The sequence below is a fragment of the Macaca fascicularis genome, chromosome 12 (genome assembly GCF_037993035.2).
Source record: "Macaca fascicularis isolate 582-1 chromosome 12, T2T-MFA8v1.1".
In the NCBI taxonomy this organism is placed as follows: domain Eukaryota; kingdom Metazoa; phylum Chordata; class Mammalia; order Primates; family Cercopithecidae; genus Macaca; species Macaca fascicularis.
In genome coordinates, this window is record NC_088386.1 from 86,005,561 (window position 1) to 86,011,198 (window position 5,638).

At 36.9% G+C, this 5,638-nt stretch overlaps 1 long non-coding RNA gene across 1 annotated transcript; it reads left to right on the forward strand.

Moving 5' to 3' along the window:
- Positions 1 to 274: 274 nt before the first annotated feature.
- Positions 275 to 5,339, forward strand: LOC141408200 (uncharacterized). Its single transcript, XR_012421312.1, has 2 exons — positions 275 to 503; positions 4,187 to 5,339. It is a non-coding gene; the product is annotated as an uncharacterized lncRNA (long non-coding RNA).
- Positions 5,340 to 5,638: the final 299 nt, after the last annotated feature.

Genomic DNA, 5,638 nt, shown 5'->3' on the forward strand with positions numbered 1-5,638 from the left:
AAATAAAGCTAGGCAAACTTATTCGAAAGCAAAACACACAAAACAGGGTAAGCAATCAGGATGTAAATATTCAACACAGCAGAGTATGCAATAAAATTATTTTACAAACTAAAATGTATCAGAGAGGATCCAAGAATAAGTTGATTTTAGAGTGGTCTGTGGAAAACTAAAGTAAACAAGAAAATATCTAGGGAAGTTTAAGAATGGGAGGAAATGAGTCATTGATAATATGCTTGCTCCAGAGGATAACCTTTGTACCAAACAGCAGAGAACTGACATCTAATCAGCAGAGGCTGGCCTTGGCAGTTTATGAAGGAATGTCCAGAGGGAGCACAGGGAAAGGCAGTCCAGTGATCCTTCCCTGAATTTTTTACTGTTCGATGTCAGCCTTTAATTCCCTTGAGATGGGGGAATTCAAATCCTAAGGATCCATAAACAGCAAGGCTTTTGCATTTACTATATTTAACATCTTGGAATTTAGTAAACATCACTTCTGTGGAAAGGTAAGTGAAAAAAAAAGATAATTTCTATTTTATGAAGTTTAACGTATATGCAGCGTGTGTGTGTATGCATATGTGTGTGCGGATAGAGTGTGATAAAATAAAGATAAAAACTCAAGGCCCAATGAAAGCTTTTAGAGAGATGCTTATATTCCCATGCCTTCATGACTGTAAATATATCCACTATGACTTATACTAGAAATTTATCCTTTGCTTTTGATATCTCAGCTACTTGTATCCCTCAGGACCACATTCTACTCCCACTAGTTTAATATGGGTTAGTAACCTTGCACTGTACCTTAAAAGCACTCAGAGTTTTAAATGTTCTATCACAAATGTTAAGGATTCCTTCCCCGAATCATAAATGTGCTTTGCTTTCATTATAGTTATTCAATCTTTTCTAAGGCAGGTATCAATGATTTATATTAGTTAATGATTTAAAAGGAACACAAAAATAAGATTATGCAATATGGAATTAGGAATCTCTTACAACTATATCAGTTCAAGTCTGGCTCTTGTTGTGAGTCAACCACATTTTTAAACTACCTAATAGCCTATGTTCAAGTCATTTTTACATATGCCTAACAAAAGAGATATAGGTGACAAGTGCCGTAAAACTATTTTATGTTTTTTGAGACAGGGTCTTACTCTGTTGTGCAGTGGGGAGTGCAGTGGCACAATTTCGGCTCACTGCAACCTCTGCCTCCTGGGTTCAAGCGATTCTCCCACTTCAGCCTCCCAAGTAGCTGGGACTACAGGCACGCAACACCACACCCGGCTAATTTTTGTATTTTTTGTAGAAATTGGATTTCACCACGTTGGCCAGGCTGGTCTCAAACTCCTAACCTCAAGGGATCCACCTGCCTTGGCCTCCCAAAGTGTTGGGATTACAGGTGTGAGCCATCACGCCCGGCCTGCAAAACTTATTATAGTCCAGTGAGCTACAGTCAATACCCATTTCAAGTTTCCAGTAGCTGATTTCAAGTTATGAGGTGGGGCATTGGCAAGCCCACAGTGCTGATCTGTATGACAATCGGTAACTTCAATTCTAGTTTGATGTGATTGACATGATTGAGGAAAGGATATGACTGAGTCCAGAAAGGTTGAGAGTTGCCTGCTGACATTGCTACCATTCACCCTTCCTTATTCTAGAGGCCTTGGCTAGTGTGTCATTAAAAAATGTATTTCAAAGGAATACTTCATGACAATGAAGTGCTCATATGTAGTGATTAGACAACAGTTTACAAAACAATATGTTTAGTAATATTTGGTAAAAACAATACAAACACACAGACAGAAGACTGGAAAGTTATACCCCAAAATGTTACAATTATAGTAGACAGAGTAGGTTTTATTTCCTTCTTTATACTTTTTCACATTTTTCAGTTTCCACAAATTTTTATTCATAATGCATTACTCATTTATTTATTTATTTACTTTTACTTCAAGTTCTAGGATATATGTGCAGAACGCGCAGGTTTGCTAAATAGGTATATGTGTGCCATGGTAGTTTGCTGCACCTATCAACCTGTCACCTGGGTTTTAAGCCCCACATGCATTAACTATTTGTCCTGATACTCTCCCTCCTCTCAATCCCCCCCCCCCCCCGACAGGTCCTGATGTATGTTGTTCCCCTCCCTGTGTCCATGTGTTCTCATTGTTCAACTCCCACTTATGAGTGAGAATATAAGGTGTTTGGTTTTCTGTTCCTGTGTTAGTTTTCTGAGGATGATGGCTTCCAGCTTCATCCATGTCCTTGCAAAGGACATGATCTCATTCCTTTTTACGGCTGCATAGTATTCCATAATGCATATGTACCACATTTTCTGTATCCAGTCTATCATTGATGAACACTTGGGTTGGTTCCATGCCTTTGCTATTGTGAATAGTGCAATGCATTACTTTTATAAACACACACAAGTCACTTGAAAAGAGTAAATACATTTCACCTCAAGGTATAAATATTAAAAATATTTTGAAAAAGTGAATTTGAGCAGGAAATTACCCTACTGTTATTAAAATGCTATGCCATGGACACAGTAATCCAAAGAAGGATGAATGAAACTAAATAGAGGATCCAGAAATATGGCCTAGCACATAAAAGAAGTTAATTTATGATACATCAATCATCACAGAATCGTGGGAAAAAATGTTTGCTCAATAAACCGTAAGTAGTAAATAGTAAAAAAAGTTTGAGGAAATATAGATGAATATTGATTTGATCTTTGGTTTAAAAGAATCTCAGGCATATAAACAATAAAAAAAATCCAGAGATTTGACTAAATAAAAACTTTTTAAATTTTGTAAATAATAAAAACATGTAAAATTAGAAGGCAAACTAAGAAAAAGTATTTGCAACAAATGTGAATAAAGGTTGTGACAAATGATTAATTCAATTGTTAATTGGATTAAACAAGGTAAATAATAAGACTACAATATTGCTACTCTGTGGACATCATGAAAGCACAGACATAATGTATTGTTCATTATTTAGACTGTTAGCATAATGATCAGAACATAATACAAGGAATTATTATGTATTGATGAATTGAGAAATGGTCAAACATGAAAATATGACTAAAAAAATGTAGAAGGTGGTGGAGGAGAAGGGGAAATATTAATGGCCAAGAGACATGGGAAAACATTCTTTCAGTAATGAAAATGCAATTGAAGGTATGTTGAGAAGTCAGGAGAGGTTTTTTTGGCATTGTGTATGTGGTGACAGATGCAGTAATAAGAGGGGCCACATCCTTCACAGTGAAGAGTGTCTTGAATAGGTAAAATCATATTGTCAACTGAAATTCTAGGAATCTAACCTAAAGAGATATAACAGACACTTGATCTTTAGGAAGGGTATATCTTCCAGACTCTTGGATTTTCCAAATGTCTGTTTTCACACTGTGTTCCAAGGAGCCCTGGGGTTCTGCAGAGGCATCCCAAAGTCGGCTTCAAAGATAGGAAGAAGGTTTCTCCAATGCTGCCTCAACCAGAGCAATTTGGCATTTATCTAATTTTTATGTTAGATTACATGTAAGAACTTTTTTCTTAAAGATTCCACTGAAAACATCAAAATGTGGACACCACTGTACGGTATATATAATTTCTTCAATAAAATGCAATGGAGCGTTACTTCTCAAAAACTACCGGAGAAGTGGAGAGTAGTCAGAGTGTTATAGTCCCAAACACTGGCCTCACAGCATTAATTTAAATCCCTGTTTCAGGAAATGTGTAAATCACTCTATAATTACCTTGCAAATAGTCAAAAGCTCGGATATAAAATCTGAAAATATCCAGGGCCTGTTGCAATAAGGATAAAAGATTTGTGTTCCATGACGATCAACTGTGTCCTTTGATATATTTAGTCTGTCATAACAGGAACAATTTCCACTCAGATGTTTCAGCTGAAGAGATTTTACTGAGGGAACTATTTATAGAAGTTAGGGTCAGGGTTAGATGAAAGGAAACAACAAGAAACATGGAGGTACCCAGGAGTTAGCACAGCTAGGCCTGAAGAAATAAGGGAAGGGAATCATGTTAGTAGAGCCCAGTGAAGGCTGGCACAGTGGAGCAGGGCTGCCTTGCAGGAGGAGCCTTCGAGGGACAAAGCCACCACCAGAACCCAGCCAGAAGCAGGAAAAGAGGTGGTGAGACATATCCTAACCTTTTTTCCTTTTCCATCCTCCAAGCTACTGATGGTGTTACACATTGGTCAAAACCAACTGGCATGAGAACCCAGCTGGAATCGTTTATGAAAAATTCCACCTTCTGAGGCACAGAGTCTAGCAGAGAAGAGCTGAAGATGGCACTAGAAGACAACAAGTGGAGAATAACCAGCATACTTATAACAGTGAAATACAAGTGCCCCCTCATCTCTGGGGGATACGTTCCAAGACCCCTCATGGATATCTGAAACTGCCGATAGTACTGAACCCTATGTATACGATGTTTTTTCCCTATACATACCTATCTATGATAAAGTTTAAGTTATGAATATAAATAAGGCACAATGAGAGATTAACAACAATTACTGCTAATAAAATAGAATAGCCAGGCACAGTGGCTCATGCCTGTAATCCCAGCTCTTTGGAAAACCGAAGCGGGAAGATTACTTGAGGCCAGGAGTTCTTGGGCAACAGAGTAAGACTCCATCTGTACAAAAAATTAAAAAATTAGCTGGGCATGGTGATGCACACCTGCAGTCCCAGCTACTTGGGAGGCTGAGGCAGGAAGATCACTTGAGCCAAAGAGTTTGAGGTGTGGTGAGCTATGATTGCACCACTGCACTCCAGCCTGGGTGACAGAATGAAGCCCTGTCTCTAAAAATAAAACAGAAAAGTGAAATAAGATAGAACAGTTATACAAATATATTTTAATAAAAGTTATACACTGTGGCCATAACTTTTGCAGTTTGAGGTACAACAGCAAAACTAACATGAATTTCTTTTTCCTTCACAATTTCACAGGTAGAAGATTCATTCTTATCATAGATCTTAGTGACCTCAGCATAAGGATTTTTTTCTTTTCTTACTAATTGAAAAACTTTCGCCTTTTCACTTAAAAGAAGTACTTTATTACTTTCTGGAATTTTTCATTTAACATTTTCAGATCTTGGTCGATCCTAACTGAAACTTTGGAAGCAAAACCACAGATAAGGGGAAACTACTGTACTGGGAACTCAGATGTTCGATAATAGAGGAAACCTTAACTAAATAATGATATTAACCATTCTGCAATTAAATAAAAGTGCTCAGAAGACCATTATGTAATCGGGGAGTACAGAAGAGAGAGCAACCAACTACTTACACATATTGTAATAAAAGATTTTCCCAAATTAACAAATGAGGTGCTTTGTTGTCCCCCAAGCAAAGTTTCTTATATTTTTGCTAATTATATAAACAATACATTTCATTATGGGAAACACATACATAAAACAAAAAACAAATATCTACAATTCCATCCCCTGCCCTAGAGCACTATAAATATGTTTGTATCTTTCCAGATTTTTTTCTATGCACTTATATACACATGATTATGTTGTTTTGGGGATCACACCATATTATTCTGTAAACTGTATTTTCCACTTAATAAATCATAAATACTATTTTATGCAATAGATACCATTCTCCAACATTTTAAAA